The sequence below is a fragment of the Castor canadensis genome, chromosome 14 (genome assembly GCF_047511655.1).
Source record: "Castor canadensis chromosome 14, mCasCan1.hap1v2, whole genome shotgun sequence".
Lineage (NCBI taxonomy): Eukaryota > Metazoa > Chordata > Mammalia > Rodentia > Castoridae > Castor > Castor canadensis.
The window spans coordinates 11,922,486-11,937,431 of NC_133399.1; the positions used below are offsets into that span (position 1 = coordinate 11,922,486).

The 14,946-nt window shown below is 36.4% G+C and overlaps 1 pseudogene; it reads right to left on the minus strand.

The window, feature by feature from the left end:
• Positions 1–6,888: 6,888 nt before the first annotated feature.
• Positions 6,889–7,621, minus strand: LOC141416083 (golgin-45 pseudogene; annotated as a pseudogene).
• Positions 7,622–14,946: the final 7,325 nt, after the last annotated feature.

A 14,946-nucleotide genomic window follows, 5' to 3' on the forward strand; every position in this document is an offset into this window, starting at 1 on the left:
AAACAGTTTACATCTTTAATGCAATTCCCATCAAAATCACAATGACATTCATCACAGAAATTGAAAAATCAAATAAATAAACATGAATAAAGATGATAATAAAGATGAATAAAGTTCATCTTTAAGCACAAAAGACTGTGAATAGCCAAGGCAATACTAAGCAAAAAGAGCAGTGGTGGAGCTATCACAATATCTGAGTTCAAACTGTGCTACAGAACCATAGCAATAGAAACAGCATTGTACTGGCACTAAAACAGGGATGAAGACCAGTGGAATAGAAGAGAAGACACAGATATAAATCCACACAGCTATGCCCACCTAATTTTTGACAAAGTTGCCTTAAACATGCAATGGAGAAAAGGCAGCCTCAACAACAAATGTTGCTTGGAAAACTGGGTATCTGCCTGAAGAAAACTGAAATTAGATCCATGTTTATTACCCTGTACAAGTATCAACCCAAAGTGGAATAAAGAACTTAATCTAAGACCTAAAAACTCAAAGCTAGTATAGGAAAGAGCAGGGAATATTCCAGTAGCAATAGGCATAGGAAAGGACTTCTCTGGTAGAACTCAAGTAGCTCAGCAACTAAGAGAAATAATCAACAAATGGACGATGTTAAATTAAAAACTTCTGCACAACAAAAGAAATGATCTCTCAGTTGAAAAGACTATCCATAGAATAGGAGAAAATCTTTGTCAGCTATATGTCTGACAAGGGATTGATAACCCGAATATAAAGGGGGGTCAAAAAACTACACTCCCAATAAATCAATGATCCAATCGAGAAATGGGCAGATGAGTTGAACAGAGATTTTTCAAAGGAAGTAGACCAAACTGCTAAAAAATGCATGAAAAATTGCTCACCATCCCTGGTCACAAAAGAAATGCAATTCAAAACCACATTGAGACTCCATTTTACTCCAGGTAGAAAGCTACCATCAAGACCAGAAACAACAACAAATGTTAGTGAGGATGTGGGGGAAAAGGAAGCCTTGTACACTGCTGGAGGGAATGTAAGTTAGTAAAACCACTTTGGAAAACTGTATGGAGGCTCCTTAAAATACTGAAAATAGACCACTACTAGGGATATACCCAAAGATTGTGAGTGAGTTTACAACAAAAATACCTGCACAGCCATGTTTATTGCAGCACTATTCACAATAGCTAAGCTATGCAAACAACTGAAATGCCCCACTACTGACAAATGGATTAAGAAAATGTAGTAATTTATACACAATGGAATTTTACTCAGCCACAAAGAACAATGAAATGTTATCTTTTGCAGGTAAATGGATGGAACTGGAGAACATCATCTTAAGTGAAGTGAGCCAGGATCAGAAGGCCAAAAGTCACCAAAAGTCACATGCTCTCTCTCATTTGTGGCATGTAGACCTAACACAAATGCAGTAATATTATGAAACATGGTCACACTAGGTGGAGGTTATGCACAGGAGGAGTAGTGAAATTAAGAAAGTGAATATGGTTGATATACTCACTATACAAGAATGAATATTGAACTCTTAAATTGATGGAAAGTATCATAAAAAAGGGAGTAAGGTAGAATGAAGAAAATTAGAGGAGACAAACCAATTGGGGTTAAAATAGATACACACATGGAAATATCACAAGGAAACGCCCCATGTAGCTACATTTATCTCTAGCTAAAATGTCATGTTGTTTTGTTGTATCTTTCCTCTTTTTTTCTCCTACAAAATCAGAGAACAGAATGGTGGAACAAATCCTGCCCAGGGGGGAGAACTGACACCAGTGGGAGGGGGGAGTTGTTGGGGAAAGGGGGTAGAAGGGTGAATATGGTGCAATATAATGTGTATACATGTAAGCAAAGCAAAAATGATACCTATTGAACTACTCTAGGAATTGGGTGAGGGACAGATGAAGAGGAATGGTTGAGGAGGGGAATTTATGCAGGATATGTTTGAAAAATCGTAAGAACCAATTTAAATGACACAATGTATCCTCACCCATCATAATAATAACGGGAAGACACATAAAAATAGAATTTATTGCTTCAGACTAGAATAGCTAGTTGATAGCACTGCTTCTTTGTGCCTTTTGTTATATGGTATGTGTAATTCTGTTTGTAGAAGAAGAAGCAGAAGGAAGAGAAAATATATATTTAGAACCTTTGTTATGTTAATTTTACTTATTCATTCCAAATTATGCTATTCCTCATTCTCTTGATTCATGCTATTTGAGTAGGAATCTGTAGTCATTTCTCCATCTTCTTTGTACTCTTATTTGCAAAATAATGCATATCTTTATGTACAAGAAGAATACATTGTATATGCATAGTTTTATATTACTGCTTTCCATAACAGTCAAGAGAAGAAAGAAAGAGAGGATGGAAACTACTTTTATAGTTTCATATTTACCTTTATAGGTGCCCTGAGGATTTTTAACTTTTTTCTGCATATCCCTGAGAGTGTTTACACTGCTTGTTAATGTCTGGCTTCCTGTTGTTGGTTTGCAGTTTTCAGCAATTTTGCCACTGTCTTCTGACTATCTTTTATGACTGATGAGCTATGTTCATAAAGGATGCAGTGCTGTGACACTCTAGTAAGCAAAAATAAACTGACCCAATATTCAGTATTCTGAGAATAAAGCACAGTATTGCTTACAAGCTTTGTGTGCTTTTCAGACGTTCTGATGATCAAGGTGACTGAAATTTATTTTATTTGAAATCTAAAACTGTGATTATTGTATTCATTAACATGGTAAAATGAGTTCAAATACTGAAAACAATTTATAAAATTATTAAATGTTATAAAACTCTGTGCAGGAGATGAAACAAGCACAATGATCTACCATGTAATTTAATGGGTAATACTAAGAAATTACAAAGATGTATTAGTAATATCTTCTAGTGTTGCAGGTGTGCTTTCTTGTTCATTTTTTTGTCTTTTCTTTTTTGGTGCTGGGACTGAACCCAGAGTATCATGCATGCTAGGCAAACACTTTAAAACTGAGCCTCATCCATCCCTAATATGCTTTCTTGATGTATTTCTTCATGTATACCACATAGTTCTAAGTATAAATTTTCAGTAACTCCAATTCATAAATAACAAGGCCTGTAGAATGACATACTAAATGTCAGCAGGAACTGTGGTATGTCTTATTAAACATTCTAAGTTCTCTTTGAAATGTGACTGCCAGCCTTGAAAGGTTAGAGGAAAGTGCCATTTAGAGGGAGGAATGAATGTCACTGAACACTTCAAAGAAACAAATGCACAGATCCTTTGTTGTCCCTGGCCTCACTGCTCTGCCAAGTTACTCATGTGCTGGGAAGTCATTTGCACAGAGACAGAGCCCCAACCTTATTTAAACCTCAACTCCATTATTTATCCCTAGACATTGCTCCAAATCTAACAGAAGTCACCCAAATAATTCATAGAGGAGAGCAGATGGCTGATGATCAATGGTTACATAAGAGATAAAGGGGTCAGCTTCCCATAGCTCAGTGTATCATTGAGAAACTCACAAACTGGGCCAAGAACTTATCTGCAAAAGAGATCAGCTTGTTCCCAGTAGTTGTCAAGCTCGGAGGCATACCCTTTGTTGGCTTTTCCTCCTTTTTTGGTTATTCTACTTCCTTATTCTTCCTGTTTGGGCTTCATTTGAAAACATTCTTCATATGCACACTGTTCTCATGTCTCTTTTGTGGAAAAAACAATGCTAAGATAGCAAAATAACAAAGCAAGTCACAACACTTCTTATTCTGACCAAGTCTGGATGAGGTTCTGGATGAGGACGGAACCTCATTCAGACAATTACCCCTACAACTAGAAAATGGGGGTGACTATAATCAAGATATAACCATATCCATTGAGCAAAAAGTGTATATATTTTTTGTTGGTTGATAAAAATGCCAACCAGCAAAATACACAGTTCTCACTCTTGTAGAAGATAGGGACAATAAATAAATCAGCGTTTCGCTAAAATTGTAAACAATAGTGACCATAATCCAAGTGTGGTATTGCACATCTGTGATCCCAGCACTCAGAAGACTGAGGCAGGAGAACCTCAATTTTGTGGCCAGTCTGTCCTCTCCCTCTCCCACCTCCTATCATTCCCTCAGACAGACCCACTAATACAGTCTTGTTCTCTCACTACATACATATATGAGTTGCCCTAGGAATAGAACTGACATTCTCTCTTGCACCTCCGATGAGAGTCTCAAAAAACAAAACAGGAAAACAGCAACAATAGATAAAAAATCCCAAAACTAAATGAAAAACTGTTGAGAAATTTCTAACATTAGAAAATCTCCCACTGTGTTTATTACAGATGTTCACTACAAATGATAAAATATTTCCATTTATCTTTAAAACAATAGATTTCTTAAGACATGTTAACAAATGTTATTAAATTAAAAAGAACATCTCCATGTCTAGCTTGAAATCACACAGCAAGGAAGCTGCTATTAAGGAGAGACAGAAAAAGCAGTAATTCTCCAACCAGGCCAACCAGCTGCCTGATTCAGCTGTTGCAGACATTAGAATAGTGCTTCTGTCATTTTCTCAGAAGATTTGCACAGTTTTGACTACTGCGACCTAATGATGGTTACATTTGGATGATTCACCTTTGGTCACATATATTTAACTTGCAAGAAAGCCTGGTTTCTTACTGCTGCTGAAAGAATTCATAGAAATCAAACTCCATAGTGTCTGCCTCCTCAGCACAGGAGGTGGCAAATTCTTCAATGTCCTTGACCTTCCACAGTTTGTGAGAATTAAGAACAGATAGGTCCATGCATATGGCAATTCATGCATTTATATAGTGAGAGAGTGAATGAAACTGTTTTAGTGGGTTTGTTTGAGTGCATGATGGGAGGTGGGAGATGGAAAGAATGTAAGAAAATGAAAAATATTGAAATAACTCATCTATATTTGAATATAAATATAATGTAATGTAGTGTAAGTCATTGAATATTAGGGGAACATGGTGACAGAGAAATATTAAACAATAGAAGGATTAATTTGATTAAAGCAAGATATCTATACCCCTGAAATACCAATGTAAAACCCCTTGGACAATCAGTATGCACTTAAAAAATGATGGACAGGAGGATAAAATAGGCCTTTTCTAGAGGCTGGCCAGGGAATAAGGAAAGGGATAATGAGTATAAATATTAGGGATATATTTTTATTCATATATGAAAATAGAAGAATGAAACCTGCTGAAATTGTTCTAAGAAGAGGGGCATGGGGAAAAGAGATAAGGATGGAGGAGGTAAATCTAACTAAAATTAAAATATATTGTAAATCCTATGTAAATATCACAATGTAGCCATTGTAGAAATATTATATTCTAATAAAAATTTAGCCAAAAATGAATTTAGAAATGTGAGCTCCATGCATACATCAACTGACATTTTTTTCTTGTTTTATATCATATAAAACATGCATACATTGAAAAGCAAAAATTGATTTTAGAGAAAAACTCCATTAGTTTAATCTATTATTAGAAAAGTGGTTTTGTTCTAGTGTCCCCCTTCCCTTGGTTTGGTGACTGCACCTAGGGACTTACGTTTGCCAAGTAAGCACTGTATGACATGAGTTATGTCTCATATTGAATTTTAAAAGAATTTAGGCTTCTTATTTTTATTTGTTTATTTTTGTTTGTTTGTTTTGAAGGCAGAGAAATTTATTGCCTCTTGAAACTGTGAGTATAACTTAGATAATCAGACAAAAAAACTTTGTTGAGATTAAAGTATATTATTATGACCAAATGTGTCTTTTGAAGATTTCTGATAGGCACTTCTGTACCTACCTTGTATGGTTTGGCATAAATGTTTTGTGAATATTTTTAAAAGCCAATAAAAAGGCATCTTATGATGTTTTACCATATAACATAAATATTACATATGAATTTATGAATTGCATTTTCTTTTAGTTTCTACAGTGTCCTAGAAAATTACACCTTTTCCACCACATATTATAATATCAAGCTAGCTGTTTCTCATTTGTCAAAATGAGTCAACCGTTAAGACTCTGTTTCCTTAATATATGTCATATTTGAATCCATTCAGAGCACAGAATTCCTTGAAAACCCCAGCACAAGATGTTTTAAGTACTTATTAGTGTAGTTCTAAAACATTTTTTATTTTCCTAATTTATATTATTGCGCTTTTTTGCCCCTTCACCTTAGTATCCCTGTAAGCCTTTTTTATAGCCCCAAAACTACCATAAAATAAATACAATTACCTCTACCTGTACTCCCAACTATTAATTTAGGAGTTAGAAAACTTTTTCTGTAAAGTACCAGGCATTGAGGGCCTTGGTGCATCTACTCAAGTATGGTGTCATATACAAAAACATCTTTGACAATAGTAAGTGAATGTGTGTGGCCACATGTGACTCATGGTTATGTTTACCTGTCCTTGCTTTAGTGCACCAAAATGAAATCTGTTCATATAAAATATCTAACAGGATAAATAATTAAGGGACTAAAACACGCTTACAGAATTTTTCTTTTATCCTTTTTTTTTTACATAAACACCGTATTGGCTGGGAAATATTCTCTAAACATATCTTCAGTTTCCCTCTTTTTTAACTGTGAGATATTTATTAAGAAAGGATAATCTGGAGTCCAATACATGAGATATCTTTGTGGATATTAATTATGTAAAGAGGAATTGATATTACTTCTAGCTTTATAAGAACCTCTGCTTCCAAATAATGACTATTGGCTAACAGGCCTGTGTCCAACATACTGAATGAATGTTAGAGGGTAATAAGTTCTCCTGGGTGATGAATACAGCAATTGAAAGTTATATTTTCATATCTAGTGTAGGGATGAAATCATCCAATATTTTTCTTTGTAGCAAGTAATGTGGTCGGTGAAATCAAGAAAATGGATTATCAGGTGATTATAAAGCATCATGGTTTTGATGCTGTAAAACTGCTCTTGAGTTTGTTAACTCATCTGTCAGTACCCTGCTTGTGAGGAATTTACTTCACTATACATCACAGTATTGACCTACGTTCTGACTGTTCGGAAAGCTGAACTGTGTTTCGACCTAGGGATTCATTTTCTAAAATAAGTTCATTCTTCTCACGTTCTACACATTCAAAGTGCTACTGAAGATCATCCCCAACAGAAGCTACCAGTAATTTTTAAAATTCATGAATCACCTCTGTCTGTACTTGGAGCTGATCTGAAAGTCTTTGCTGTCCTGTAATAGCCTCCTTTCAGAGTTCATGAGCTTTTCCAATGTAGTCTTTATCTCTGAGAGTTCCCTCCTAGGTTCTGCAAGTCCCTCTAACTGACCAAGGAACTCTCTTTTATGATATCCCGGGGACTTAACTTTTGCATTTTTGTTCGGTACATCATGAGTTATAGCAGCTTTGGGAACATATATTCTTAGAGCTTCAACTTCCACTGCTTTTTCAGTGACAATCTTCCCTAGCAGAACTCCTGGGATTTCTAAGGGAAATGCTTGCTTCCATGGACTCTGAAGGATGTAATGCTTTATGGGTTGGATTCCAGAGGTGACATCAACAGACAGGTAGCTCCTTAGTTTCCATTCCATCTCTTGCTCCTCAGACTAGGGTTGAGGTAAGGATAACTTTCATTTCTAAATTTTTAAAAGTAGTCATTTTTTTTAATTAGTGAAAATGTGCTCCAAGACTTTCACTGAAAAACTCCTAAGGTTCTTATTTCCCTATTCCAGGAGGCTTTGCCTTGCAGGCTCCTCAGCTCTGTGCCACTGGGTTAACGTCACAGACTTCTCTTTTGTTTAAGAAACAAAAAAATATAGCAAACATTTGTGAGAATTCATTAGAATTAGGAATTTCTGTTCAGGAAATGATATGAAGAGTGTGCAAAGAGAAAGCATGGAGTAAGAAAGATGTTTGCAGTACACATTTCTACAAAAGCATTTGCAATCTGGAAAAAATGGGATACGATGTATTCTTAAGCAAAACACAAATATCTCAACAGAACAAAAGAATGAGCAAGAGATTCTCATAGACAGTGAGCATAAGATTCTCTCCCTGTCTTCACAGGGAGACAGCCAAGTGACAAATACATGTATGGTAGATTAATTTATGCAAGAACAGATAGTATTTCATTCTCATCAGACAGGGAAAGCAAAAAAGGTAACAATGGCAAGAAAGGTAAAAAATAGCTCAACAATTACAAAGATGTAATGTGACTGAAGTGCCACCCCCCCACTCCCAGATAGAGGGAATGCAAGCCCTTGCTGCCCTACTGGTGGCTAGGGACCTGTAGACCAAGGAGCAGGCAGTGGGTAGGCACAGTCCCTCCACAGCTGCTCATGGCCTCCTCCTCAACAGGACGCCATCCACACACACCACTCTGGCTCTTGGGCTGTCCAGTGTCCTTCCTATGAATCTGCTTATGACCCACAATTCACATCAACATCTTGTCAGAACCATCTGGGCTTGCTTAGCAGAGGACATGGAGACTTCAGGTGGATCCCAAGCTCACCAGCCTCACTCAAAAGCCCAGTCAGGATTGTGAAAGCCCACCCTCGCCTATTGTTGTGTCTTAGTGGGCACTGTTCACTCCTCACCTCCAGTTGGACAGAATTTTACCTACTGTGACTGACATCAGAATGCACCAACCCATAACTGAATTAGGCCAGCATGATAACTTCTGTGTTGCAGCTATCTTAAAGCTTGTCTTCCTGTGGGAGGACCAGGCCTCATAAGTACATATTTCAATTAACCATGATGTATAAAATCACCAGTTTCCATGGTTCAGTAGACTATCACTTTGGGAAGAACTTACATGTTCTCCTTACCTGCTGAAGGTAATAAATCTTTCTCCTCTATCTCTTGGCTGTGTTTATTTTGTTTTGGCTTAGGACTCACTAAAGTTAAAATAGAACCTCAACCTGTATGACTCTATGGACATTTTCTTCAAAATTATAATCAATATTAAATCAGCTAATTGGGGTGATTTATGTTCACCCTATTAGGTGAACATAAGGGCAGCCACATCAGGAACATTCCTCCTCTCCTTTGTGTGTGACTTACTATATACTCCCCATCCAGATACAAAGAAAAAGGAACATACACCTTTACCTATTTACTAGAAACTCCCCACCTGGCTCCAAAGAATGGCAGACCTCATGACTACTTGTGTCCCTAAGCTAACCACAAAAGAATTTTCCCACCCAGCAAACTTCCTGGTACTTCTCCACTAACATCCTATATCTACTCCCAATCTGTAGTGTACTTTGGGTTCTTGCATCTGCTGGAGACCCCCTCCTCACATTCCTTCTCCCAAGTAAAACTTGTAAGGATGTTGTACCATTTCCTGCCTATCCTTCCATGACTTTTTTCAGTCTAACAGACTCTCATCCAATTAGCTTGTACTTCTTATAAGAGGAAGCCAAAAGGTCACAGAGAGGCACAGGAGAACATGAGGGGAGCACAGAGATCAAGATGAGAGTCTTTAAGTGATGGAAAGAGATATTAGGAGAAATCATCCAGCTAACACCTCGATATTCCAGAATTATGAGGAAAATAAATATATGTTATTAAATGAAAGCCCTTGGAAACTCATATAGTCTTTTAGGAGTCACATAGGGTTTTCTCTGTAGCCTGCTTGAAATGAAAGAACAGTTGGATGTCATCAAATGTCTTGGTATTATTGACTGAATTGCTACAAAAACTGGTATTTTTAGAGGACTATTTTTTCTTCCTGGTCTATGAACATGAATGAGACCACAGCTGCTGACCTTGTAACTACAGTGATGAGGTTTGTAAAAACAGACTGCCAATAAGTGTGTGAAATAGTTTAGTCTCCTTTTCTTTGTAACCATCACTCCTCTTTGTGTAAAAACCTCACTGGTAAGATTGCCTATTTGAAAGTCTTATAAAAGTTCTGGAAAGGCAGTTATCCTGATCCTACATAGTATACCTGGGTTTGGTCGCTAGATCAATAAAAACAGTGACAACATACAAAGATATTTTTGGAAGAATGTGAAGTGAAAATGATAGAAAAATACTTTCTCAGATATTTCTACAGATTCAAGATTTGGAACTTTGCACTTTTCAAGTTGCCAGTGGGTACTAATAAAAACCAGATTACACTGGGAGCTAGACTCTGGGCCTGTCACCTGGGGTAACCCTAGTACAGAAAACAGGGGAGTCCCCATATTTGAATCTGGCCCTAAACTCTAACATGGATCTTTTCATGTCCCCACATTTGAGTCACTGAGTCCAAGGGCATGAATTCTCTTGACCATCAGAGAAAGAATTCAAAGATGGCACTCAGAAGAGATTTAAGGGGTAGCAAAACAAAGGGAAAGCAAAATGAAAGTGTATTCCACTTGGGAATATGGGCAGGATCAAGAAGGAGCCTGGCACTGGAGGAGCTAAGTCCTCAAGCTTTTCTTGGTGTCTGTAGATAAGGAAGTGGTCAGTCTCTGGAAGTTAATGGCACATTAACAATCCAGGAAAACTGTCATCAACTCCTTCCATATTTTAAGTAGAAGAGTGCTTCACTTTGGATTGTCAGACTATCTGTCATTTTTTCCCCAGGCTATATATAAGGCTTTGTCTTACAAGACCCTAATGTATGTTATGACTGATGTGGATGTCAAGAATCCAGAAGGAGATTCTTTGAAATCGATGACCATATCATCATTCCTGACCATCAGGTTTGTTAATTCTCTGCCTAGCCCTACATAAATTTTATGTACTTTCTCTCACTGAATGGCCCTAACAACACTTTCATGAGTGTACAACAACTTATGGTAACCAGATAAATAGTTTCAAATCTCAGACATATAGAAGAATTAATATGGTAAAAATGATTATATCACCAAATGTGATAATGGATTTAATGCAAACTCCATCAAAATCCCAATGACAGTCCTTACTGAAATAGAAAAATCAATCTTCATGTTCATATGGAAGTACAAAAACACCAAATAGTTAAAACAATGCTAAGCAATAAGAACAAGTTAAACTTAGCTTGACAAAACTTCACCAGCCAAAACAAACATAAGCAAAAAGAGCAACTTAAACTAAAGAGCCATAGTAATAAAAACAGCATATATTACACATAACAGACATGCACATCAATGGAATAGAATGGAATATCACCTCTCAAAAGTCCATGTAGCCAATGCCTTCTTCTTCTTCACAAATTTGCAAAAAATTTCTGATGGAGAAGAGAAAGACAGACTCTTCAACAAATAGTTCTAGAAAAATTAGATATCCTCAGGTAGAAAACTGAAATTCAATCCTTATCTCTTACTCTGTACAAAATTAAATTCAGAATAGATCGAAAACCTCAGGGTAAGACCTGAAACTTTTAACCTCCTAGAGAAAAAACACATATAGATATAGGCACTAGCAACTATTTTCCAAATTAGACTCCAATACCTAGGAGCAAGAGTTGATAAATGGGATTGCACCAGATTCCCAAACTTCTGTGCATCAAAGGATACAATTGCTAGAAAGAAGTGATAATCTTCAGATTGTTAGAAAATCTTTGCTGGCTGTTAATCTGCCAAGGGATAAATACCCAGAATATATAAAGAACCCAAGATAGTAAACAGTAAAAGGAAAAGAAATTCAAATTAATAAGTGGGTAAATGGATCAAACAGATGGTTTGAAAAGAAGGATTACAAATGGCCAATAAATTCGTGAGCAAATAATTCAATATCCTTAGACATAAAGGAAATGCAAATCAAAAGAAATTTGAGATGCCATCTCATTCCAGTCAGAATGGCTCTCATCATGAAAACAAACAACAAAAAATTCTGGTGACCATGTGGGGACAAAGTAATACTTACACAAAGTTGCTGGGAATATAAATTCCTCTAATAGCTATGGAAATAAGTATGGCAGTTCCTCAGAAAATTAAAAATAGAACTACTGTATGGATCTTGGTGTATCGCTTTTGGGCATACATTCAAAGAAGCATAATTCATTATACAAAAGATAATTGCAAACCCATGTTTATTGCAATACTATTCACAAGAGTCAAGTTATGGAATCAGCATAGGTGCACAAGAACATATGAATGGATCAAACGGTGATACACAGATAGACATACATACACACACAATGGTATAACCCTAAGGAAAAATGAAATTACATCATTAGCAGTAAAACCAAAGGAAAAGGAGATCATCATATTTAGTGAAATAAGCCAGACTCAATCAACATTGTTTCTCTCATATGCAGACACTATATCTGAGAAAGGGGCATGAATACGTCCTTTGCAAGGAACCAGTGGGAAGAGTGAGGCATGAAACAGAAGATAGGAGGAGAATATGATTGAAGTATATTGGACACACCTATGAAAAGGAGAGAATGGATCTTATTTAAGAAACATTTGTAAGAAAGTTAAAAGGTGGAGCTTCAGGGGAGGGAGATAAAAACATTATTGAGGGGATGATCATAGTGAAATTGTATGTGTGTTAGGAAACCTCACAATGAGACCACTATCTTATAAATAATACATATCAGCAACATAATTTAAAATACAAAATAGGATATAGAGTGATAGAACACTTATAATATTCTTCATAGCATCAATTTAGGAGTTTCCTATAGCTTACAAATTATGACAAAGTTCTTCAAAACAATACCCATTTGTTGTCCTTCAATTCTCTACATTTGAATTTCAGGTATGGTTTGCCTGGTTTTTCTGCTCAGGGTCTCATTTTGGCAAATCAACAGCATTGGTCAGGCTAAATTCTAATCTATGTTTCAAACATGGTATTTTAAATTATTTTTGAATAATCACTGTAAAGCAAAGTATTGTAGTAATAATAGTTTTCAATCAAGGGATCATAGATAACTGCCTTGTTTAATATGGGAATAGTAAGATTTCTGGAGATATCATGGACTTTGTCTCCAACACAAGTTAAAGTTTTTTGGTGGGGCACATGGGATGGACTCTAAATAGAGCTTCATCAAACATAGACTTTGTGGAAGCTTTGAGATTTGGGATAAATTGTTAGGAGTTTAGATATTTGAGGAACCGGAGAGTTTATGGTGAAGGTGATGTAAAGACTGATTAGCCTTACATTTAACTGGTGTCTCGGGAACAATGAATCAGTAGGTGCAGAGCAAAATTCTATAGGGAGATGAGGTGCTCAAGTTTATAATATTACGAAGGAAAAGTACCTAATGATCAGACATACAGAACTCTAAATCTTTCCCCTGCTCTTGTACCTCAACATGTGCAACCTTGGTCTGCACAGAAAATGGCTGTTTCTTTGGAGATCTCATCTGGCTTGGGAACTGACACTTGACTCTTTATATGATATCAATCTGCATCACCAACCAACCAGGGAAGAATTTGCTCTTCCTTGCTGAGATCTTCCACCCAGGTATCCCATATGGATAAGTCTGAGCATCCCTCAAGAGCTGCAGGAGAACATCTGTGAGATGAAAGAGGTGAATGATAACCTAGTCACTTGAGAGCCAACACAGTCTAGTCCAGAGCTGAGAGATGGCTGTAACTGTGAGATTGCTATTGTTAAACATTGATGGAAGTTATATTAGTAGTTGTCTTGACAATTTATGAAACTTCTAGAGAAGAACTCAGAGAAAAATTTACAAAAATAGAATAAGGATCCCAATGCAAGAAATGGGTATTCTTGCTTGGTTTGCATATCTGAACATTTGATGGTTGTGAAACTTTGTTGTAACTGAAGTGTTCTGGAAGAGGTCCTTGTCACTTCATGCTGTGCCTCCTGTGGGACCTGGATTCTTCCACGGACTTCTACTTCCTGACATTCAGGACATTGGAAGTTATGTCTCATTTCCACTTCCCCTTTCCTGTTCCTATACTTTGTTTTCTATTTGCGTTTCAAATGCTACACCCTTGAACATCCCTTCTGCCCTCCCCCAGCAAATAAAACTACTAGCAATCTCAATTGCTATTACCTTTGATAGATTTCTTTCCAACACTTCTAGAAATAAAATTTGCATGGTTTTAGAATAGAAAATATTGATTCAAAAGAGATGAACAAATTTGTATTTAAAAAACCAGAAATATCAGTACTAGAATGGGAACCTTATATGTTCATTAAGAGCAAAAAAATAAAAATTAAGGTTATCTGTACATGAAGATGAGTTCTTTGTTATCAGGAAGTAATATTTATTTCTCTGTGATAACTACTGAGTTAGGCATGTGGCCCTGTTATCTATGAAGTATATGGAAGAAAAATGATACTAATCTGGGAATAGTGAGCTGAAGGAGAGGAAGGAATATTTACCTAATGGGGAGGATGTTGGCATTCTGGAAGAGAATTTCTATAACTACTCAGAAAAACTAGTCAGCTCTTCATTACCAGTAGTCAAGGATTTCTTATCAATGGATTCAACTGATTTGGATCAAAAATATTTTAAAATCTTTTCATCAGTACTGAACATGTACAGGCTTTTCCCTTGTCATGGTTTCTTAATTAATATGGTATAAGAATATGCATAGTATTCATGTGTAGATATTATAAGTATGATTTAAATTCTATGGCAGAATGTACATTGGATTTATGCAAATATAACACCAGTTTACATAAGAAGATTGAATATCTATGCTTTTGCTACCTGTAGGGGTTGTGAGCCCTGATAGAAACCCCAGTCAGTGATAATACACAGGTTGAAAGTCATGGTTTGTGGGCCAAATACATCCCTGTATTTGCAATAAAACCTTTTGCAATTAAGGTTTTATTGACACATAGTACTGAAAATTCAGTACGAGTTTTCTATAACTGTTGTCTTGCTAGAATGGCAGCTTTTGGTGTCCAGGGAGTTTTCAGAACAAATTCCCCATGGATGCTGAGGGGTTACCCTATGTCAATTTTAGTGTCTTTTTAAAAGTATCATTCAGCTGCAGGAGAGTGGTGTTGAAGGAGTCATCCCTCAAGATTGGAGACAGATTTAGAATTTCACGCACTCATGTATGTAACTGGAAAAATGAGACCTA